The following is a 25,917-nucleotide window of genomic DNA, read 5'->3' on the forward strand; positions in this document are numbered from 1 at the left end:
AAAGGCTGCAATGAAGCAACATAAAGGTAAAATGATGATTAGATTTCACACATGTTTGATTTTAATCAAAGACATTAAGCATGTTGTAAATGATGCAACAAACATGTGGAAGAACATCTATCATCTGCAAAAGTCTAGTGAAGATCCAGTTGAGATCAAGGATGATGATAGCAGTGACGGTGATGATTTTGATAACACTCCATCCATCACAGTTACCCCAGGAGAGCTACATGCACGTATGAAAGAAAAAGAGGAAGAAGACAAGGAGGAAGAAGAAAATGAGGATGAAGAAGATCTAGTTAAAATTGTAGCATAAGTGATTGTATCCCTTCCTCACTCTTCACTAAAGACTGTTACATCCACTATGGAGATAGCTTCTGCAAGTGAGATTGTGAGCACAATTGCCACATCAATTGCTCAGTCTTCACCGGCCACCTCCCAGCTCCAAGTATCTGAAATAGATGTGCCAAGCACTTCATCTACCAAGCTGACTATTACTTCTTCAGCTACTGAGCCAGCCTCCTTAGCTCCTTCATCAACAATAAGTGTACCAGTAAGTTCCACAATTTTGATTTCAGAAAGTTCTATAGTTTTGTCAGCATTATCTACATCTACTTTAAATCCAAATAGTTTAGATATTTCTATACTAAGTGTATCATTATTTTTGGGAAGTATTCCAATTTTTTATCCAGTTAATACTTCTTTTGGAATTCAATCCTCAAGTCCTATCCCAGTTTTTACTGCTAGTCCTTCCATCTCCAGTATTGTGTCTTTTCCTAAGCTCAAACCAGTCATCACAAAAGTCAAACAAAAACATCCATTAAAATTTCTGATCACTGGAAAGGAAATTGCAGAAGATATTGACTTAGACACAGAGATAGTGATTCCAAAGATTGACTATGAAAATGCTACCATTGAAGAGATGAGGTTAGCTAGTCAACTCATAGAAATGAAAGCTACGCAGAAGCAGTTAAGGTTTGAAAGGGATAAGGAATACAGAATAATTGAGAACACCAAAAATATAATTATAGATGTTATAGGTGTTGAAGTAGATTCTACTCAACACATTTGATTCAATTAGAAGAGGCTATATAGAAATTCAATGAGGATTCTTCCAGAAAAGAAAAACTTATTGAGAAAGCTGAAAAGAAATTTGATAATAAGGTGCTAGAGCATATTGTTCAAAACATAGCAATAAAGCAAGTTGAATTGTCAACATTTTTGGGAAATTTTCAAATTTCTTTTAATAATGTAGCATCACTTTTTGCTAAACTTTGTGATGTTTCTGGCTTTACCAAAGAAGTAAAGGATAAGTTAAATAAGATTGACATTGATATGCAATCAAGTGCCTCCAAGCTAAAGGTGGACTCCTCCTCCACAACCTCCCATCACACCAAGATCATATATTTGGCAGATGTTCAGGTAGAACTATTGAGAGAGGAAGCTAGGATCCGGTCACAAATCATAGACATCCAGAACATGATCCTTCCTATCATGGACACAATGCAAAAACATCTTGTACATTGCAAAAAATTGGTCCAAGATCAGAACTTCTCAGTGGCTGATCACTTGATCCAATTATCAGCAGAAGTTCAAATTGCTCTCTCCACCTATCAAATTTTGCAGCAAACTTGGGACAGTACTTTTGCAACCATTCTTAAGGTACATCAAGAATTTCTATCTCACTTTGGTGTAACCATATAAATTTTATATATGTAGTCCTTTGGCATTATTGTCAAAAAGGGGGAGAGATTTAGAGATTCAGCATAAAAAATAAGGAGAGGTATCACTATACATGATAGGGGGAGTTAGCACACAATAAAGTTTGCATGTGTACATAAGTATATTTGTATATGCAGTAGTTCTACAAAGATCAATTTTGAAAAACCTAAATTCATTTAGGCAGGCTGTGTACATATGTTTTGGCTTATAATTGTTTTTGTCACTAATGCCAAAGGGGGAGATTGTTGGAATTAAGTTATTATTTCCATTATTGATAACACTTATTTGTATTAATATAGCTACTGAGCTCATCACTCAGTCTACAAATGTATATCGAGCATTCGGAGGTTACCTTGTACATTCATCACTTAAGCAGTTTACATCGAGCCTCACAGTTCACACCGAGCATTCAAGTGTCTACCGAGTGATGGAAGCACAGTGTCTACTGAGTGATGGAATCACAGTGCCTACAAAGTGATGCAAGCACAATATTTACCAAGTAATGAAAGTATAATGTTTACTGAGTGAAAGAAAGGTAAACAAAGGATTCAATTTTTACCGAGTGATACTATATCCACTGAGTCTCAAATGGTTACCAAGTTTAGAACTACATCAGGTGATTAGTATGGACTGAGCCTTCACTTCTACCAAGTGCATGATGATGCTGATTAATGTAGTGGACGTTGAGTATAAAAAAGTCACCAAGTCAATTCAGTAAACTTGAGTTATTTACTGTTTGGCCGACTCAGTAATATTTTGTTCACTTGTGTTTTAGCTGACCTTGCAATTGTAATTATTGGAATGTTATATATGCAATGTATTATATCATTTGCAAGATGAATGTGATGAGAATTAGAGTAAAAAGAGAGACATGTAATATTTTGAGAATTTTAAATGCGAATCAGCAAAAGAGCAGAATATTCAACAAGGTCTACAAGGAGCAGTAATGATTCATCAGTCACAAGAGGTGATATATACTTTAAGGATCTAATCAGCAAATCAAGTTTGTAAGTAGATCCACTATTTCATCCTAACAAGTGAATCAGTTTTGTAAATCCTTTAACAAGGTAGACTTAACAGTCTTTGTATAAATCTCCTAAGAGAGTGCATACTTTAGTGTATGTTTGTAAATCCTCTAACAAGGTGGACCTAGCAGTCCTTTATGCTCCTAATAGGGTAGATCACCAGAAATGGTCACTGTAAGCCTTAAGAGGTCAACTTCATACTACAGTAATGAAGTTTATTGGGTATCGTCCCCACCCTAGTTTTACTTTCTATTTGGAAGATTTATGGGTCACCAAATCACTGTGTACATGTGTTATGGATGTTTGATTTCTCATATATGCAGTAGATTAGATGAATGAATGGTGAATAGTTAAAATGTTGAATTGTTCAAAATTTTGAAGTTATTGATTCACCCCTCCCCTCTTAGTAACCTATCATATCTTGAATATTTCCAACAAAGTGTGCTTGGGCTGAAGTAGTAATTGGATAGGTGACCTCCTGAGAAGTCTCGGTGTTGCACCCCTTTTTAGTCTTTCATCTGGGCATCATATTACTTATGTTGGACTTTTTTTTCTTGGAACCCCTTTTCAGTCATGCATCCTCCCTTTTTTTCTTGCTCCCTATTTTCCATCCTAAAACTTGATTCTATCCTTGAGTCCATTCTAGGTCCCTTGAGTCTATTTCTCATCTTTTAGGTGTTGGAAAGTGGCATCTATGACTTACAACATTAAAAATTTAATGATGCACTTTGAGTATTGGATGGACATCTATGCTTGTCTTCCTAAAACTTTCCTTTTGAGTACTGGATAAGGTACATTTCTAATTCTAGAGCTCTTTTTACTTCCTCTTGCATTGATAGTGCCTTATAAGGTACATTTTGATTGATAGATAAGGTGCATCCTAGATAACATGCATTCTAATGTATGTGCTAAGGTTAGGGCAAGAGGGTTTGATGTTGGGTACAATCATACCAACGTTAGTGCAGCAAATCCCATCAAAACTCCACACTTAAGTTCACTTGGGTTAGAGTAGTATCGGGACATGTGACCTCCTTAGAAGACCAAGTGTTGCACTCCTTTCTTACTTTTTAGAGCCTCTAGTATTGTCATTGTTATATTCATACTACCATTTTCATTCTCAAGGCCCATTTTCAATCATGCTTCCCCATTATTTGTTCTATACCTAGATTTAGGTCTGTTTCAGATCCTCGAGCCTAATTCTCATCTCCTAGGTGTAATAGAGCTGCTGCCCCAACCTTACAATAGTGAAAAGTTAATGGCTCATTTCCAACCCTAGATAGGCACGTGTGTCTTTCTTCCTATTGGCACCTTCTCAATGCTAGATGAGGCACATTCTTAATGCCAAAGTGCTTTTTACTTGCACGTTCACTCCAAGTGCTCGATAAGGTATGTTTAGATTACTAGATAAGAGATACTAAACATGACAAAAAAGTGACACTCCTCAAAAAAGTATTCTCCATATGGCTGAAACCGTTGGCATAATAATTGATTCTTATAATGATAAAAATCTTATAATATTACAAAATTGATTCAAGAACTTCAGAGGGTCATAAATTTTGATGCGCATATTTATTCTTCTCAAAATTTTCCATGTGGTCTCATTAGGAGAAGTTGTTTATATAGAAACTTGTATCTTTCTTCTTACTAGCACCTTCTAAGTGTCAGATAAAGTGTTTTCCTAATGGTAGAGTGCTCTTTACTTGCTCATGTATTATGAGTACTAGATAAGGTGGATTTTGGGTGCTCGATACAGTGTGTCCTAGATGAGGTGCATCACAATGCATGCACTAAGCTCAGGGTGCAAGAGTTAGATGTTGGGTGTGATCATACCAACATTAGTACACTACATCCCTTCAGAATTTTGCAATTAAGTGGATTTGAGCTAGAGTAGTACTAGGTTGAGTGATGTCCGGGGAAGTCCTTGTGTTGCACCCTTTTTTAGTCTTTGTTATGGGCATCGTATCACTTACACTAGAGTTTTGTTTCTAAGAACCCCTTTTTAGTCATGCATCCTCCCTTTTGGTCTTGCTCCTCATTTTCTTTCCTAAAACTCAATTTCATCCTTGAGTCCATTCTGAGTCCCCCAAGTCTATTTCTCATCTTGCAAGTGTTTTAAAGTGGCATCTCTGACTTACAACATTAGAAAGTTAGTGATGCACTTTGAGGATTAGATGGACATCTATGCTTGTCTTCATAATAGTTTCTTTTTGCGTACTTGATAAGGTACATTCCTATTTTTGGAGCTCTACTTACTTCCTCATGCATTGATAGTGCCTTATAAGGTATGTTTTGATTGCTAGATAAGGTGCATTCTAGGTAAAATGGATTTTAATACATGTGCTAATGTCAGGGTAAGAGATTTTGATGTTGGGTGCAATCATACTTGTGTTAGTACAATAGATACAATAAGAGCTCGACAATTAAGCATGCTTGGGCCAGAGTAGTAATAGGATGGGTGACCTCCCAAGAAGTCCTGGTGTTCCACCCTTTTCTTACTTTTAAGAGCCATGGGTTCTATCGTTGTTATATTCACACTATTATTTTGGTTCTCAAGGCCTATTTTCAATCATGCTTCCCCATTCTCTATTCTATAACACAATTTAAGTCTATTTTAGGTCCCCAAGCCAACTGCTCATCTCCCAGATGTAACGGAGCTACTACCCCAACTTGGCAATAGCAAAAAGTCAATGAATCATTCCCTACACTATATAGGCACTTGTGTCTTTCTTGCTTTTGGCACCTTCTTAGTGCTAGATAAGGCACATTCTTAATTCTAAAGTGCTTTTTACTTGCTCATTCATTCTGAGTGCTTGACAAGGTTCATTATGAGTGCTACATAAAAGATACTAACATGACCATAAAGTGATGTTCCTCAGAAAAGTATTCTCCATATGGTTGAAACCATTGATATAATAATTGATTCTTATAATGAAAAAAAGCTTATAAGTTTGGTAAATTGTTCAATAACTTCTAAGGGTCATAAATTTTCATCCGCATCTCCATTCTTCTCAAAATTTTATAAGTGGCTTCATTAGAAGAAGTTGGTTTTTTAGAAACTCATATTTGGCTTCATTAGGATATGTTGTTTGTATAGAAACTCATGCCATTCTTCCTATTGGTGCCTTCTAAGTGTTGAATGAAGTGTGTTCTTAATGTCAGAGTGCTCTTTATTTGCTCATTCATTTTGAGTACTCAATAAGGTTCATTTTGAGTTCTCGGTAAGGTGCATCTTAGATGCGGTGCATTATGATGCATGCACTAAGCTCAAGGTGCAAGAGTTAGATGGTAGCTATGACTATAACAGTGTTAGTGCATCAAATCCCATTAAAACTCTGTAGTTAAGTGCACTTGGGCTAGAGTAGTACTAGGATGGATGAACTCCTGGGAAGTCTCAATGTTGTACCCTTTTTCATTCTTTGGTTAAGGTATCATATTACTTACACTGGAATTTTTTTCTTGTAATTCCTTTTCAATCATTCATCCTCCCTTTTGACCTTGTTCCCTATTTTCCATCTTAAAACTTAATTACATCCTTGAGTCCATTCTAGGTCCCCCAAGTCTATTTCTCATCTTGCGGATGTTGGAGAGTGGCATCTCTAACTTACAACATTAAAAAGCTAACAATGCTGTTTGGGTGTTGAATGGACATTTGTGCTGATCTTCCTAATGTTTTCCTTCCAAGTACTAGATAAGGCACATTCATAATTTTGGAGCTCTTTTTACTTCCTTATGCATTGATAGTGTCTTATAAGGCACATTCTAATTGCTAGATAAGGTGCATCCTAGATAACATGCATTATAATACATGCACTAAGGTTAGGGAAAGAGGGTTTGTGTTGGGTATGATCATACCAGTGTTACTGCATTGGATCCAATCAGAACTCTGCAATTAAGCAAGCTTGGGTAGGAGTAGTATTCAGATGGGTAGCCTCTTGGGAAGTATGTATTTCACCCTTTTCTTAATTTTTAGAGCATCTAATATTGTCATTGTTATATTCACACTGTCATTTTAGTTCTCAAGGTCCATTTTCAATTACGCTTCCCCTTTCTTTGTCTTGTACCCCAATTTAAGTCCATTTCAGGTCCCCAAGCCTACTTCTCATCTCCCAGTTGTAATGAAGCTAATGTCCCAACCTTGCAATAGCAAAAATTCAATGACTCATTCCTAGCCCTAGATAGTTACTTGTGTCCTTATTCCTATTGGTCCTTTTGAGTGGTAGAAGAGGCACATTCTTAATGTCGAAGTACTTTTTACTTGCTCATTCATTCTAAGTGCTCGATAAGGTGTGTTCTAAGTGCTAGATAAGAGATACTAAACATAACCATAAAATGATGTTCCATAAAAAAGTATTCTCCATATGGCTCAAACCATTGATATAATAATTGATTCTTATAATAATGAAAAGCTTATAAGATTGGGAAATTGATTCAAGAATTTTTCAAGGTCGTAACTTTTGACCCGCATCTTCGATCTTCTCAAAATTTTCCACGTGGCTTCATTAAGAGAAGTTGTTTGTGTAGAAACTCATGTTTGGCTTCATTACAAGAAGTTTTTTGTATAGAAACTCATGCCTTTCTTCCTATTTATGCCTTCTAAGTGTTGGATGAGGTGTGTTCTTAATGCTAGAGTGCTCTTTCCTTGCTTGTGCATTTTGAGTGCCTGATAAGGTGCATTTAGATGAGGTGCATTAAAATGCATGCAGTATGCTTAGGATGCAAGAGTTAGATTTTGGGTGCAATCATACCAGCATTAGTGCACCAGATCCCATTAGAAATCCATAGTTAAGCACACTTGGACGAGAGTAGTACTGGGATGGGCAACCTCCCAAGAAATTTAATTTTACACCCTTTTCTTAGTTTTTAGAGAGCCTCTAATTCTATCAATGTTATATTCACATTGGCATATTAGATCTCAAGGCCCATTTTTAATAATGCTTCCCCATTCTCTATTTCATACCCTAATTTAAGTCTATTTCAGGTCCTTGAGCCTACTTCTATTCTCTCAAGTGTAACAAAGTTGTTGTCCCAAACTCGCAATAGTGAAAAGTCAATGACTCATTCTAAATCCTAGATAGGCATGTGTGTCTTTCTTCCTATTGGTGTGTCTAAGTGCTAGATGAGGAACATTCTTAATGCCGAAGTGATTTTTACTTGCTCATTCATTTTGAGTGCTTGATAAGGTACGTTCTAAGTGCTTTATAAGAAATACTAAACATGAATATAAAATGGCATTCCTCAAAAAATTATTCTCCATATGGATAAAACCACTAATATAATAATTGATTCTTATAATGAAAAAAAGCTTACAATATTGGGAAATTGATTCAAGAACTTCTGAGGGTCATAACTTTCGACCTGTGTCTCTATTCTTCTCAAAATTTTCCACGTGGCTTCATTAGGAAAAAAATTTCTTAGAAACTTGTATTTGGCTTCATTAGGAGAATTTGTTTGTATAGAAACTCACACCTATCTTCCTATTGGCACCTTCTAAGTGCCAAAAGAGGTGTGTTCTTAATGTTGGAGTACTTTTTACTTGCTCATGCATTTTGAGTACTTGATAAGTTGTAGTCTAAGTGCTCGATAAGGTACATCCTAGATGAGGTGCATTATGATGCATGCACTAAGCTTAGGACACAAGAGTTTGATGTTAGGTAGGATCATACCAACATTAGTACATTGGATTCCATCAAAACTATGCAGTTAAGTATGCTTTGGTCAAAGTAGTACTAGGATGGGTGACCTCCTAGGAAGTCTTGATGTTGCATCTTTTTTCAATCATTGTTTTGGACAATGTATGATTTATGTTGGAGTTCTATTTCTCAAAAACCCTTTTCAGTCATACAACCTCCCTTTTGGTCTTGCTCCCTACTTTCCATCTTATAACTTGATTCCATCCTCGAGTCCATTCTAGGTCCCCTAAGTCTATTTCTCATCTTGTGGGTGTTGCAAAGTGGCATTTTTTACTTGTAACATTAAAAAGTTAGTGACACACTTTGAGTGATGGATGGACATTTGTGCTCATCTTCCTAATTCTTGCCTTCCAACTATCGGATAAGGCACATTCCTAATTTTGGACCTCTTTTAACTTTATCATGCATTGATAATGACTTATAAGACACATTTTGATTGCTAGATAAGGTGCATCTTAGATGACATGCATTCTAATGTACATGCTTAGGTCAGGGAAAGAGGGTTTCATGCATTAGTGCACTAGAACCCATCAAAACTTTGTCGTTAAATGCACTTGGTCCAAAGTAGTACTGGGATGGGTGACCTCCCAAGAAGTCTTAGTGTTGTACTCCTTTCTTACTTTTAACAACCTCTTGTTCTATCATTGTTATATTAACATTGCGATTTTGGTTCTCAAGTCCTATTTTCAATAACACTTCCTCATTCAATATTTTGTACCTTGATTTATGTCCATTTTGGGTCCCCAAGCCTACTTCTCATCTCCCTTATGTAATGGATCTACTACCCCAACCTTGCAATAGTGAAAAGTAAATGACTTTTCCCAAGCCCTAGATAGGCACTTGTGTCTTTCTTCCTGTTGGTGCATTCTAAGCTCTAGATGAGGCACATTCTTAATGTCAAAGTGCTTTTTACTTGCTCATTCATTCTAACTACTCAATAAGGTGTGTCCTAGATGAGGTGCATTACGATGAATGCACTAAGCTTAGGGCACAAGAGTTAGATGTTGTGTGTGATCATACTAGTGTTAGTACACCAGATCCCATCAAAGCTCTGCAGTTAAGCATGATTTGGCTGGAGTAGTACTGGGATGGGTGACCTCCTAGGAAGTCCTAATGTTACACCCTTTTTTAGTCTTTGGTCTAGCCATCATATTACTTATGCTAGAGTTTTATTTCCCATAACCCCTTTTTCATTCATGCATCCTCCATTTTGATCTTGCTCCCCATTCTCCATCCTAAAACTCAATTTTGTCCTTGAGTCCATTACAAGTCCACCAAGTCAATTTCTCATCTTGTGGGTATTTTAAAGTGGCAACTCTGAATTACAACATTAAAAATTTAACAATGCACTTTAAGTGTTGGATGGACATCTATGCTCATCTTCCTAATGCTTTCCTTTTGAGTACCAAATAAGACACATTCCTAATTTTGGAGCTCTTTTTACTTCTTCATGCATTGATAGTTCCTTATAAGGCATATTCTAAGTCCTAGATAAGGTGCATCCTAGATAACATGCATTCTAATGCATGTGCTAAGGTAAACGCAAGAGGATTTGTTGTACTGGGATGGGTGACCTCCCAAGAAGTCCCTCTGTTCTACCCTTTTCTTACTTTTTAGAGCTTTTGGTTCTATTATTGTTATATTCACACTACCATATTGGTTCTCAAGACCCATTTTCAATCACGCTTCCCCATTCTTTGTTTTGTACCTCAATTTAAGTCCATTTTAGGTCCCCAAGCCTACTTCTTATCTCACAGGTGTAACAGAGCTACTACCCCAACATGGCAGTAGTGAAAAGTCAATGATTGATTCCTATCCCTAGATAGGAACTTGTGTCTTTCTTCTTGTTAGCACTTTCTGAGTGCTAGACTAGGCACATTCTTAATGCCAAAGTGCTTTTTACTTGCTCATTCATTTTGAGTGCTCGATAGGGTATGTTCTAAGTGTTAGATAAGAGATACTAAACATGACCATAAAATGACATTCCTCAAAAAAGTATTTTCCATATGGCTGAAACCATTGATATAATAATTGATTCTTATAATGATGAAAAGCTTATAATATTGGGAAATTGATTCAAGAACTTTCAAGGGTTGTAACTTTTGACCCACATCGCTATTCTTCTCAAAATTTTCCATGTGACTTCATTAAGAGAAGTTATTTTTTAAGAAACTTATGTTTGGCTTCAGTAGGAGAAGTTATTTTTATAGAAATTAATGCCTTTATTCCTATTGATGCCTTTTGAGTGCTGGATGAGGTTTGTTCTTAATGACAAAGTGCTCTTTACTTGCTCATGCATTTTGAGTACTCAATAATTTGCATTTTGAGTGCTCAATAAGGTGTGTCCTAGATGAGGTGCATTATGATGCATACACTGAGCTTAGGGTACAAGAGTTTGATATTGGGTGTGATCATACTAGTGTTAGTGCATCGGATCCCATTAGAACTCTATAGTTAAGCATACTTGGGAAAGAGTACTACTTTGATGGGTGACCTCTCAGGAAGTCCTGATGTTACACCCTTTTTGAGTCTTTGGTCTAGGCATCATATTACTTATTCTGGAGTTTTATTCCTAGGAACCCCTTTTCAATCATGCATTCTGCCTTTTGGTCTTGCTCCCTATTTTCCATCCCAAAACTCAATTCTAACCTCGAGTCCATTCTGGGTCCCACAAGTCTATTTCTCATCTTGCAGCTGTTGGAAAGTGACATCTCTAACTTAAAATGTAAAAAAGTTAATAATGCACTTTTTAGTGCTAGATGGACATCTGTGCTCATCTTCCTAACACTTACCTTTTGAGTATTAGATAAGGCACATTCCTAATTTTGGAGCTTTTTTTACTTCCTCGTGCATTGATAGTGCCTTATAAGGCACGTTTTGATTACTAGATAAGGTCATCCTAGATAAAATGCATTCTAATTCATGTGCTATAGTCAAGGCAAGAGGGTTTGATGTTGGGTATGATCATACCAATGTTAGTGCACTGGATCCTATTACAACTTTATAGTTAAGCACGCTTGGGCCAGAGTAGTACTAGGATGGGTGACCTCCCAAGAAGTCCTGATGTTGCACCCCTTTCTTACTTTTTAGAGCCTCTGATTCTATCATTGTTATATTTACATTGGGATTTTGGTTCTCAAGGACCATTTTCAAGCATACTTCCCCATTCTCTATTTCGTAGCTCGATTTAAGTCCATTTCGTGTCCCTGAGCCTACTTCTCATCTCCTAGGTGTAATGAAGTTGCTACCCCAACCTTGCAATAACAAAAAGTCAATGACTCGTTCCTAGCCCTGGATAGGCACATGTATCTTTCTTCCTATTGGTGCCTTATGAGTGCTAGATGAGGCACATTCTTAATGCCAAAGTGATTTTTATTAGCTCATTCATTCTGAGTGCTTGATAAGAGCTACTAAACATAAATATAAAGTGACATTCTGAAGAAAATTATTCTCCATATGGCTAAAACTATTGATATAATAATTGATTCTTATAATAATGAAAAGCTCATAAGATTGGGAAATTCATTAAAGAACTTTAGAGGGTTGTAACTTTTCACCTGCATCTTCATTTTTCTCAAAAATTTTCATGTGGCTTCATTAGGAGAAGTTTAGAAACTCATGCTTGGCTTCATTAGGAGAAATTTTTTGTATAGAAACTTGCACCTATCTTCCTATTGGTGCCTTTTGAGTGCCAGATGAGGTGTGTTTTTAATGCTAGAGTGCTCTTTACTTGCTCATTCTTTTTGAGTTTTTGATAAGTTGTAGTTTGAGTACTCAATAAGGTGTGTCCTAGATGAGATGCATTATGATGTATGCTCTAAGCTTAGGGCACAAGAGTTTGATGTTGGGTGTGATTATACTATCATTGGTGCACTGGATCCCATTAGAACTATGCAGTTAAGAGTGCTTGGGTTGAAGTAGTATTGAGATGGGTGACCTCTTGGAAAGTCCCAATGTTGCACCCTTTTTTAGTCTTTGGTCTAGGCATTGTATTACTTACACTGGAGTTTTGTTTCTTGGAACCCCTTTTCAATTATACATCCTCCCTTTTGCTCTTGCTCCCCAATTTCTATCCTAAAACTTGATTCCATCCTTGAGTCCATTCCAAGTCCCTCGAGTCTATTTCTAATCTTGTAGGTGTTGCAAAGTGACTTCTTTGACTTACAATGCTAAAAAGTTAATGACACACTTTGAGTTCTAGATGGACATCTATGCTTTTCTTACTAATGCTTGCCTTCTAGAGTACTGGATAAGACACATTCCTAATTCTAGATCTCTTTTTACTTCCTCATGCATTGATAGTGTCTTATAAGGCACATTCTAATTGCTAGGTAAGGTCCATCCTAAATAACATGCATTTTAACACATGCACTAAAGTCATTGCAAGAGAGTTTGATGTTGGGTGTGAACATACCAACATTAGTGTGTTGGATCCCATTTGAACTATGTCATTAAGTGCACTTACACCATAGTAGTACTAGGACGGGTGACCTCCTAAGGAAGTTCTAGTGTTGCACCCCTTTCTTACTTTTTGGAGCCTCTTATTCTGTCATTATTATATTCACACTGTCATTTTGGTTCTCAAGGCCCATTTTCAATAACGCTTTCCCATTCTCTATTTCATACCCCAATTTATGTCCATTTAAGGTCCCCAAGCCTACTTCCCATCACCCAAGTGTAATAGAGCTATTGCCCCAACCTTGCAATAATAAAAAGTCAATGACTCATTCCTAGTCTTGGATAGGCACTTGTGTCTTTCTTCCTATTGGTGCCTTTTGAGTGCTAGATGAGGCACATTCTTAATATCAAAGTTATTTTTACTTGCTCATTCATTCTTACTGCTTGATAAGGTACATTCTAAGTGCTAGATCAGAGTTACTAAACATGACCATAAAATGACATTCCTCAAAAAGTATTCTCCATATGGCTGAAACTGTTGATATAATAATTGATTCTTATAATGATGAAAAGCTTATAAGATTGGGAAATTGATTCAAGAACTTCTAAGGGTCATAAAATTTGATTTGTATCTTCATTATTCTCAAAAATTTCCACGTGGCTTAATTAGGAGAATTTGTTTAAATAGAAAATTGTGCATTTCTTCCTATTGGTGCCTTCTGATTGTCAAATCAGGTGTGTTCTTAATGTCAAAGTGCTCTTTACTTGCTTGTCCATTTTGAGTACTCAATAAGTTGTATTTTAAGTGCTTAATAAGGTGCATCTTAGATGAGGTGCATTATGATGCATGTATTAAGATCAGGGTGAAAGAGTTAGATGTTGAGTGCGATCATACTAGATTACTAGTATTTGTGCACTAGATCCCATTTGAACTCTATAGTTAAGCATGCTTGGGCTAGAGTATACTAGGATGGGTGACATCTAAGGAAGTCTTAGTGTTGTACCCTTTTCAGTCTTTGGTATGGGCATTGTATTACTTATGTTGGGGTTTGGTTTCTCGAAACCCCTTTTCAATCACACATCATCCCTTTTGGTCTTGCTCCCTACATTCCATCCCAAAACTCAATTCCATCCTTGAGTCCATTCTAGGTCCACAAGTCTATTTCCCATCTTGTAGGTGTTGTAAAGTGGTATCTCTAACTTACAACATTAAAAAGATAACTACACAATTTGAGTGTTGGATAGCCATCTGTGGTCGTCTTCCAAACACTTTCCTTCCAAATACCATATAAGGCACATTCCTATTTCTTGAGCCTTTTTTACTTACTCTTGCATTGATAGTGCCTTATAAGGTGGATTATAATTGCTAGATAAGGTGCATCCTAGATAACATGCATTCTAATGCACATGCTAATATCAGGGTAAGAGGGTTTGATGTTGGGTGCAATCATAATAGCATTAGTGCACTAGATCCCATCAAAATTTTGTAGTTAAGCGTGCTTGGGCTAGAGTAGTATTGGGATGGGTGACCTCCCAAGAATTCCCAGCATTGCACCCCTTTCTTACCTTTTACAACCTTTGGTTCTATTATTATTATATTCACACTACCATTTTGGTTCTTAGGGCCCATTTTCAGTCACGCTTCCCTATTCTTTGTTTCCTACCTCAATTTAATTCAATTTCAAGTCCTAGAGCCTACTTCTCATCTCCCAAGTGTAATAGAGTTGTTGCCCCAACCTTGCAATAGTGAAAGCTAAATGACTCATTCCTAGCCCTTGATATACACTTGTTTCTTTCTTCCTATTGGCACATTTTGAGTGCTAGATGAGGCACATTGTTAATATCGCAGTGCTTTTTACTTGCTTATTCATTTTGAGTGCTCGATAAGGTACGTTCTAAGTGCTAGATAAGAGATACTAAACATGACCATAAAATGACATTCCTCAAAAAATTATGCTCCATATGGCTGAAATTATTGATATAATAATTGATTCTTATTGACGAAAAGCTCATAAGTTTGGGAAATTTATTCAAGAACTTTTGAGGGTCATAATTTTTTACCCACATCTCTGTTCTTCTCAAAAAAATTCATGTGGCTTCATTAGGAGAAGTTGTTTTTTTAGAAACTTGTGTTTGGCTTCATTAGTTAAACTTTTTTGTATAGAAACTCATGCCTTTATTCCTAATGGCATCTTTTGAGTGCCAAATGAGGTACATTCTTAATGTCAAAGTTCTCTTTACTTGCTCATGCATTTTGAGTACTTGATAAGGTGCATTTTGAGTGCTTGATAAGGTGTACCCTAGATGAGGTGCATTACAATGCATGAACTAAGCTCAGGGTGAAAGAGTTAGATGTTTTGTGTGATCATACCAACATTAGTGCACCGGATCCCATCAGAACTTCACAATTAAGTGCACTTGGGCTAGAGTAGTACTATGATGGGTGACCTCTTGAGAAGTCCTAGTGTTGCACCCTTTTTTAGTCTTTGGTCTGGGCATCATATTACTTACACTATAGTTTTTTTTCTCAGAACCTCTTTTTAGTCATGCATCCTCCCTTTTGTTCTTGCTCCCCAATTTTCATCTTAAAGCTCAATTCCATCCTTGAGTCCATTCTAGGTCCTACGAGTCTATTTCTCATCTTATAGGTGTTGGAAAGTGGCATCTCTAACCTACAATGTTAAAATGTTAATGATGCACTTTGAGTGTTGTATGGAAATCTATGTTCATCTTCCTAATGCTTTCCTTTCAAGTACCAAATAAGGCACATTCCCTAATTTTGGAACTCTTTTTACTCCCTCGTGCATTGATAGTGCCTTATAAGGCACATTTTGAGTGCTAGATAAGGTACATCCTAGATAACATGCATTCTAATTAATCATACTAGGGTTAGTGCACTGGATCTCATTAGAACTCTGTAGTTAAGCGCACTTGGGTTGTAGTAGTACTCGGATGAGTAACCTCCTGGGAAGTCCCCTTGTTGCTCCTCTTTCTTACTTCTTAAAGCCTCTAGTTCTATCATTGTTATATTCACATGCCCATTTTGGTTCTTAAGGCCCATTTTCAATCACACTTCCCCATTCTCTATTTCTTACCTTGATTCAAGTCTATTTCAGGTCCTCGAGCCCACTTCTTGTCTCCTAGGTGTAATGGAGCTAATGCCCTAACCTTGCAATGGCAAAAAGTCAATGAATCATTCCCAACATTGGATAGGAACTTGTGTCTTTCTTCTTGTTGGAACCTTCTAAGTGCTAGATGAGTCACATTCTTAATGCTAAAGTGCTTTCTACTTACTCATTCACTCTGAGTTCTCGATAAGGCATGTTCTGAGAGCTTGATAAGAGATACTAAACATGATCATAAAATGGCATTCCTCAAAAAATTATTCTTTGTATGGCTGAAACTGTTGATATAATCATTTATTTTTATAATGATGTAAAGATTATAAGATTGGGAAATTGATTCAAGAACTTTCAAGGGTCATAACGTTTGACCCACATTTCCATTCTTCTCAAAATTTTCAAGGTTGTTTCATTAGGAGAAGTAATTTTTTTAGAAAATCATGTTTGGCTTCATTAGGAGAATTTTTTATATAGAATCTTGTGCCTATCTTCCTATTGGCACCTTTTAAGTGTCAAATGAGGTGTGTCCTTAATGCCAGAGTGATCTTTACTTGCTTATGCATTTTGAGTATTCGATAGGCTCCATTTTGAGTGCTTGATAAGGTGTGTCCTAAATGAGGTGCATTATGATGCATGAACTAAGCTCAAGGTCCAAGATTTAGATGTTGGGTGTGATCATACCAACATTAGTGCACCAGATTGCATCAAAACTTTACAGTTAAGTACACTTGGGCTGTAGTAGTACTAGGATGGGTGACCTCCTAGGAAGTCCCAGTGTTGTACCCTTTTTTAGTCTTTGGTCTTGGCATCATATTAATTATGCTATAATTTTCTTTCTCAAAACCCCTTTTCAATCATGCATCCTCATAATTTTCATGGTATGTCTCATAAAGCAATTGATTGAAGGAAACCCAAATATTATAATGATAGAAGCAATAGTAGAATGTCTTGAAATACTTGTAGAACAAGATTTAGTGTGCAAAGAACATTAGCAATAAGAGAAACATTCACAAACTAAAACTAAATTCCCATATAAGCTTAGACAAAGAAAGCAAACAAGAAATGCAAACCTAAAAAGAGAAAACACTCCATGCTTCCTTGATTTTGTAGATGTGTCCTTTGATGAAGATGTATGCTCAATTGCTCAAAGTTGCTTCAATGGTGGAGATGGATAATAGAAAATTGGTAGCTTTGTGAGCTCTCAATTTGGCATTATAAGGTTAAGATTGATGACTTTGGTTCTCAAAATAGCATGGTAACTTTAGCTCAAAGATTTTTGATTGAAATAGCTTGGGATGGGATTCAATTTATAGGCCAAGGGGTAGAGGGATGGAGGGCTCAGATGCAAGGATGGGGAGATGGTTAAGGAGGGCTAAGATGCACTCAAAGGGGAGCACATGGATTGTGCTTGTTTAGCACCAATGGGAAGGTGACACTTGTTACAAGTAGGATGAGTGTGAGAGAATAGGGTAAAGGGTTGGTTAAAGGCGTGATGAGTGGGGTTGAGTATGTAAGAGAGGTGTAAGAGGAATGAGTGTGGAAGAGGGAAGAGTGTGGAAGATGGATGTAAGAGTCATGAATGGGCTTGTAAGAGTCTTTTATGTTTTGTAAGAGCACTCATGACTTGGTGGTTGGGATTTTTGAGGGGAGACTTTGATTTGGATTAGGAAAGTCTTAAACTTGTTTAAGGAATGTGACAACATTAGGGGGTGGATTAGGCTTGGGTTTAGGATTAGATTAGAGATGTTAGAGATGTGCAAGTGGATGGCATTAATGAGGTTGGGTGAGTTAGTGGCTAAGATAGGTTAGTATGGGTGTATGGGGTGGATTAGGCTAAATGGAAGATTAGGGATAAGTTAGGGGTTTTAGATTTGAGAATTTTATTTATCAAATAGATTTATTTAATAAATGGGGATTTTTGGAATTAGATAGAAGAATAGGATATAATTGATAAATAATAGGTTATTTGATTTATCAATTAGGACTATAGATGATTAATTAAATTAATCAGCTAGGGATGGCAAAGGATTAATTAAATAAAAATTTAATTAATGATGTCTTTAGAGATAACTAAATAGGATTACTAAAGCGGTGTAATCAAATTTAGGTGTCTACAATACTAACCTTGTAGAAGAAGATGTAATGAAAAGACATCAAAAGAAGGAATGCCTTATGAAGAAAGAAGGCAGATTGTGTGTCATAAGTATAACAACTTTGAACACATAGCCTGGAATTGGCATGCATCTATTGATCAATAGAATCTTAGAAGTAGAACTCCAATATGTTAGTTATGCAACGACTTTGGACATACAACAAAGTATTATAGAGTGGACATAAACTTTGTAGATAGAAAGAACAATGGAAGAAAATTTGGAAATATGAGGAATGATGGAAGAAATGTTAGAAATGATAGGAGGACCATGAAAGGAACTCTGAAACTAAAAGAGACAATGAGAAACAAAGAAATGTAGTTAGTGAAATTTGAGAAGAACTCAATGAGGCATTTATGAAAGGATTAGACATCTTAGAAGAAAATTTAGAAGATGGTGAGATGGGAAGATCATAGTTAGTAATCGAGTTTGATTCAACTTAGTTGAATTAAGCTTGTTCACAACACCAAAATTTGAAACTTCATTTATAAATACAATTATGGGTAGCAAAGATGAAAAAAGGTGCATCAAGATAAGTTTAAATGGTATCTAAGCTCACTTGAAATTTGGAGCTTATCAGAACTTGTTATGAATGAATTAAGAGTTACTTTTATTTTAAAGAAAGTTAATTCTATAGTAGAAGATGAAAAATATGTTTTTATAGATAATTTTGTGGAGCAAAGATTCTTGGAGCATTTTCATGATGCAAGGAGGCTATGGTAAACCTCGAGTAGTATTTGGAGATTGAACAAAGATTTTAAGTAGATATTTGATTTCATTATGTAATTGACACTTTTCATGTTTGCAAAGTGCATAATTAATTCAAGCTCAAATTGATTGAATAAAATGGAGTATAGACTTGATTACCACTTCATTGTGATCACATTAAAACCATAGAGCACTCAGAAGTGACTTGATAAGGTGATTTTGAACTAAACCCTATTTCTGAAAAGAGGTATTTTATCGCTTCTCTATAGAATTTCTTTGATAAAGTTTGTATTTGTAGAATTATGGATATGTCAGTAGTTCATAATGTTGACAATGAGGAGAGACCAAAATTGAAGGTTGTTTCTGTGAAACATGTAGAAGGAAACCTTAATTCAACATTATCCATTACTCTGAACTAGTGTATTTGGAAGATGTAGGAAGTTATCTTAATAGCAAGTTTGAAACTACTAGGAGCGGGTATATGAACAAAGATATGGAAATTGTCTTTAACCATTATATGATTGTAAAGCTCAAATTTGAATATTTGAAAGAACTAGACCTTTTCAAATATCACTTCTACCAAGAATTGGACATCGAAGAGTGGTCTCAGATCATACTAAGTAGAATTCATGATGGAAAATTGTGGATGGAAGACAATGTAGTTGACATTTTAGCTGACCTTATTAAAGAGGTAATTGGTCTTAGCAAACAAGGTAGTGTACCTATAGGTGAGAAACTTGTTAAGAAGAAGGTTGAGAACTACACAAAAGTATTTTATAATGGGAAGGCCATGGTGATCAACACCATTAAACAAGATCATGTAAGATATCTAAAAAGAATCATTACCTATTATATTTGTGTGAGTTCCAAGATTGCTGAATTGTCAGTAAGATTCATCTATGCAGCCTATAAGATTTGTGTTGAGAAGGAACAAGTTAACCTAAGTAAAATTTTGAGAATGCAACTTCTTGAAAACCTAGAGAAAATCAAGAGGACAAAGAATGGTGTGTTCAGATTTTAGTCATTGATCAATCATATATTCTTTCATGTACTTAAGAGATTTCCATACTTATTAGTCATAGAGATTATGAGTAGTGAGAGACGTACCATGGAGAATATTACACACGTATATAGAAGACATACAACAAATAAAATCTCAGATAATGGAAACTTGATCATGAAAACATTTTAGAATGGGATGAGATAAAGATTTAGAATTGCACCTACAATTGTAGGAAGATTAAAAAATGACATATGTGTTATGGTTGATATAGATTTAACTCATATCCAAGTAGTAGAACCTAAAGAAATATTCCTTGATCCCTTAGGTTATGAGTTAAGTGATGATGTATCAATTAGATATATTGATCTATTTTTGAACTCTAAGAAGGACCAAGCTGAGTACAAATTTGGGACTTATGAAGAAATTGCCCAATCAGCCCATAAATCATCCTTAGTTAAAGCATCTCACAAGAAGATTGAGATAATAATGAAGAAATCTCTAACTAAGGTTGGTATCACAGAAAGTGGGTCACAAGTAGTTAGGTAGACCATGAGACAAGCAATAATGTATGTGAAACCATTATCATTGTCTATTGTAGAAACATCTTTAGAATAGAGCATTCCATATGCTGCAGTATCAACTAAATAGCCAAGTGAGCTGAAGAGAAAATCAGAAAGATTAGTGGAAGTTGTGACTACCAAGACTAAAAGAGTCAAGCAACAAGCTACTTGACTAAGAAAAAGGAAAAAGACATTGTTGACGATTGTGGAAAGTGATGATAATGAAGAAGAAGAAGAAGAAGAAGAAGCAAAATAAGCAAAATAGGAAGAGAAAGTAACTATTTCTAAATAGACAATAAGAAAAGCAAGGCAACCTTGGAAGCTGAAGATTGAGAAGATAAACTTAGCCATTGCAAATGAAGGGAACTTTGTTTAGATAAATAGATTTTATCATGTATATAATGATATTGAGAAGGATCAGATTGATATCTCTATTGTGAGATATATAATTGCTACCAATTTGAAACTTAAGGTTATTGAAGGCACAATAAATTATAAAGTTTATGACAGACTTATAGAGAAGAAAGTACTAGCTTGGGAAGAGGATATAAAACTTTGGAAGTCTATGATAAGGACCATATGCAAGACAGATGATGAAGAAGAAGTCAAGAAATTATTGAACAATTTGGCACCTTATTTGAGAAACAAGGTGAGACCATTTCTATTTATGGTGGGTGAGAAGGATAAAATAAGGAGTGAAATAGACACAACTATGAGTCAGATGATGATAGAATCAAAGGCAGCACCTTCACTTGCACCTAGAACTTTGAAAGTGTTAGTAAGTGGTGACACTATGAAAATTGACTAGACCAATGTTACTATTAACATTGATGACACTAACCCTTTTGAGAGTTCCAAATAGCTTGAATCTTAGGTTGAGCCTATTCAAGATCAATTAAAATGAATTCAAAAGGAAAAGAGGCTATTAGAGACAGAAAAGAGAAACACCAAAGAAGCCAAGCAGAAATTACTTGAAGAAGAAATGAAAAGAAGTGTTGAGGAAGAAAAGAAAAGGAAAATAAAGGAAGAAAAGAAGAAGAGAATAGAGGAGGAAGAAAAGATAGAGAAGGAAAGAAAAGAAAAGGAAAAGGAAGAGAAAGAGAAAGAAGAGAGAAGAGTTAAAGAGGTAGCAAAGAAGAAGTAAAGCGAAGATGAATCTAAACCATCTAGTTCATCTACTCCACTTTTGTTTGCTAGCCTAACAAGTGATGATGATGACCAAACTAACTTGATCTCATCTCTGAAAAAACTTATTGAGAAGAATAGGAAAGTAAAGAACTTTAATGGAGGTAACTAAAAGATTACACAGTACTCTAGTAGTCAAGCATATAGAGGTAGATCTAAACAGAGGGCACAAACAATGTTAAAATCTTTTGATGAAGAATTTACAAATTTGTTGAATGTTGCAGAGTCAAAGGCCCAAATTCCACATGATGCTAATTTATTTAGCACCTTTTTTCATAATATCAAGAATGATTTGCTAAGTCTTGATACTTGTATCAAGGAGCTTCAAAAATGTCAACAAGATGGAAAGGTATTATACATTAAGTGTACCTTATCTCATAAGTTGACCAATAATTTTGATAGTAAGATTGAAGGAAAGTTGAGTGAGCTAGAAGCTCTATCAAACTAGATACAACAACCTTCCAACAAAGTTGATCAATTTGAAGAACAAGTGGCCATTGTTCATAGTGATATCAGGAAATTGGAACTTTAAAAAGAACAAATTTTGAAGAGATCATTAGAATTTAGAGAGTTTATTGCTCTAAAGATATCTACTGTTGAGAGATAGTTAGAGAAGTGTGTCAAAGCCACTGACGTCTATTCAAACTTCTTATACTCTGATCTCAATGCACTTGAGATTGCATCATATGAACTATGTTCAATTCTCACCTCTACTAAAATAGCCAAGGATACATGGATAAAAGGTTTAAATATTCTCAAGGAAATATTTGATGATTGCATGAAGATATTATTAGCTTAAGGCAGATGATTACAGTTTTTGACAGTAGATAGATAATTTTTTATAGTTATTGACATTCTAACCTTTGTCATTGATGTCAAAGGGGGAGAAGATACATAAGAAAATTTTAAATAAGGTAAGGTATGAAATCATATTGAAAGGAGGAGCATATGTAAGACAGATAAGTTGTAAAAGATGATTAATGTATTGATATTGTAATGTTTTGACAAGTTTTTGATACTTAGCCAATTTTCCCTATTGTGTTGCCATCAATGCCAAAGGGGGAGATTGTTGACAATTGGCTAATGAAGATGTGTAGTTTTTTTCATTTATGGCAACACATGATGTACATTCTTTTAGAAAACCTCAAAAATAAAGATACTTAGCTTTTGATACTCCGAAAATTGTCTAAGTATAAAATTGGTTTACAACAGTGTATTGTTTTGTATGTAACTTGTTACTGATGTCATATTATGATTAGCAAAGTTAGATGGAGATAGTATACATTTTTATGATGACATGTATAACCTTAGAAATCAATACAGAGTGTATGAAAAAGAGATATTCATGTTTTACCAATGAAACCAAATAGTGGAATTAAAGGTAAAGGAATTATTTTGTTTATAAAATAATTACTTGACCAATTAGGGCCAACATCCTATACGTTTACTCTAAGTTGGAAAAGTATATTATGGTCTTAGCCAACCTAGCAAAAATTTGTGAAAAGGCATGGTATTTATGTAAAGGACATCTTATGAATTTAGTTGTGTTCTGATGTGTTGTGTTGAGCAATTGTATTGTAATAAATGATGTGTGAACTTTTGTGAAGTGATATACACAAATTTGATTTTGTGATCTAAGATCTAGTTGAGGCCAAAGATCAATCAAGTAAGAAGTTATGGCATTATATACCAGAGAACTAGTTACTTGTTTGGGCAATGAGCTCTTCTTGTAATTGGAAGTGTATGTTTGGACAGTGGGCTCATCTTGCATCTACTATACTACAACTCCTAACAAGATTGGAATCTCCTAACATGGATTTAAAGTCTCCCAATAGGGACTCTCTATAATAAATTTCTTGATTGACTCATAATAGGGTCCATCCTCTAACAAGGGACATATATATCAGTATACTATCTAGTGGGTTTCATCCCTACCAGGGTTTTCCCTTGGCCAAGGTTTCCCTAGTTAACAAAATATGGTGTTATGAGTTATCTTTGTGCATGGTTACTATTACTATTTAACATTACTTATTTACTTTCTTATGAATAGTTTAAAGTAATAAATAATATTTAGTTGGAAACTAAAGTTTGTAAATTACTAATTTACCCTCCCCAATAATTCTTGTTTCTAACAGTTTTGAGTGCTAGATAAGAGATACTAAGCATGACCATAAAATGATGTTCCTCAAAAAAATATTCTCCATATGGCTAAAACCATTGATATAATAATTGATTCTTATAATGAAAAAAAGGTTATAAGATTGGGAAATCGATTCAAGAACTTCTAGGGGCCGTAAATTTTGACCCGCATCTTTGTTCTTCTTGAAATTTTCCATGTGGCTTCATTAGGAGAAAAAAAAATTATAAACTCATGTTTGGCTTCATGAGGAGAAGTTGCTTTTATAGAAACTCGTGTCTTTCTTCCTATTGGCACCTTCTGAGTGCTAGATGAGGTGTGTCCTTAATGTCAGAGTGCTCTCTACTTGCTTGTACATTTTGAGTACTTGATAAAGTGCATTTTGAGTGCTTGATAAGATGCATACTAGATGAGGTGCATTATGATGCATGTACTAAGTTTAGGGCACAAGAATTAGATGTTGGGTGTTATCATACCAATGTTAGTGCACTAGATCCCATCATAACTCTACAGTTAAGTGCACTTGGGTTGTAGTAGTATTAGGATGGGTGACCTCCAAGGATGTCTTGGTGTTGCACCCTTTTTAAGTCTTTATTTTGGATATCATATTAGTTACACTAGAGTTTTTTTTCTTGGAACCCCTTTTCAATCATATATTCTTAATGTCAAAGTGCTTTTTACCTCCTCATTCAATCCAAGTGCTTAATAAAGTACATTCTAAGTACTAGATAACAGATACTAAACATGACCATAAAATGGCATTCCTCAAAAAAGTATTCTCCATATGGCTGAAACCATTGATATAATAATTGATTCTTATAATGAAAAAAAGCTTATATGATTGAGAAATTGATTCAAGAACTTTTGAGGGTCATAACTTTTGACCTGCGTCTTCATTCTTCTTGAAATTTTCCATGTGGCTTCATTAGGAGAAGTTGTTTGTATAGAAACTTGTGTCTTTCTTCCTATTGGTACCTTCTACTTGACCTTGCATTTTAATACTCAATAAAGTACATTTTGAGTGATCGAAAAGGTGTGTCCTAGATGAGGTACATTATAATGCATGCACTAAGCTTAGGGAAAAAGAGTTAGATGTTGGGTGCGATCATACCAACATTAGTGCACCAAATCCCATCAGAACTCTATAGTTAAGCATGCTTAGGCTGGAGTAGTACTAGGATGGGTGACCTCCCAGGAAGTCCTAGTGTTACACCATTTTTTAGCCTTTGGTCTAGGAATCGTATTACTTATGCTAGATTTTTGCTTCTCAAAACCCCTTTTAAATCATGCATCCTCCCTTTTTGTCTTTCTCCCCATTTTCTATCTCAAAACTCAATTCTATCCTTAGGTCTATTATGGGTCCACTGAGTCTATTTCTCATCTTGCGGGTGTTGGAATGTGGCATCTAACTTACAACATTAAAAAGTTAATGACACACTTTTAGTGTTGGATGGACATCTATACTCATCTTCCTAATGCTTGACTTTTGATTACCAAATAAGGCTTATTCCTAATTTTGGAGCTCTTTTTACTTCATCATGCATTGATAGCTTCTTATAAGGAATGATCTAAGTGATATATGAGGTACATCCTAGATAACATGCATTCTAATGCATGCACTAAGGTTGAGAAAAGAGGATTTGATGTTGAGTGCGATCATACTAGCATTAATGCATCAAATCCAATCAGAACTATGCAATTAAGCATGCTTGGATAGGAGTAGTACTGGGATGGGTGACCTCCCTAGAAGTCCTGATGTTGCACCCTTTTCTTACTTTGTAGAGCCTCTGGTTCTATCATTGTTATATTGACACTGCTATTTTGGTTCTCAAGGGCCATTTTCAATCACGATTCCCCATTCTCTATTCCATACCCTGATTTAAGTCCATTTTGGGTTCCCCAACCTATTTCATGTCTCCCAGATGTAACAGAGCTACTACCCTAACCTTGCAATAGTGAAAGTCAATGACTCATTCCAAACCTTGGATAGGCATTCGTGTCTTTCTTCCTATTGGTGCATTCTAAGTGCTAGATGAGGCACATTCTTAATGCCAAAGTTCCTTTTACTTGCTCATTCATTTTGAGTGTGCAATAAGGTACATTCTAAGTGCTAGATAAGAGATACTAAACATGACCATAAAATGGAATTCCTTAAAAAATAATTGTCCATATTGATGAAATTGTTGATATAATAATTGATTCTTATAAGGAAAAAAA

At 35.5% G+C, this 25,917-nt stretch overlaps 4 pseudogenes; all 4 read left to right on the forward strand.

Annotated features, from left to right (window-relative positions):
• Window positions 1-9,443: 9,443 nt before the first annotated feature.
• On the forward strand, window positions 9,444-9,562 carry LOC149529700 (5S ribosomal RNA; annotated as a pseudogene).
• Window positions 9,563-12,283: 2,721 nt separating this feature from the next.
• On the forward strand, window positions 12,284-12,402 carry LOC149529701 (5S ribosomal RNA; annotated as a pseudogene).
• Window positions 12,403-15,192: 2,790 nt separating this feature from the next.
• LOC149529702 (5S ribosomal RNA) lies at window positions 15,193-15,311 on the forward strand (annotated as a pseudogene).
• Window positions 15,312-24,797: 9,486 nt separating this feature from the next.
• Window positions 24,798-24,916, forward strand: LOC149529703 (5S ribosomal RNA; annotated as a pseudogene).
• The last annotated feature ends 1,001 nt before the right edge of the window (window positions 24,917-25,917 follow it).

This window comes from Cupressus sempervirens, chromosome 11 (genome assembly GCF_028749045.1).
Source record: "Cupressus sempervirens isolate cs-2001-9-10 chromosome 11, ASM2874904v1, whole genome shotgun sequence".
Taxonomy (NCBI): Eukaryota; Viridiplantae; Streptophyta; class Pinopsida; order Cupressales; family Cupressaceae; genus Cupressus; species Cupressus sempervirens.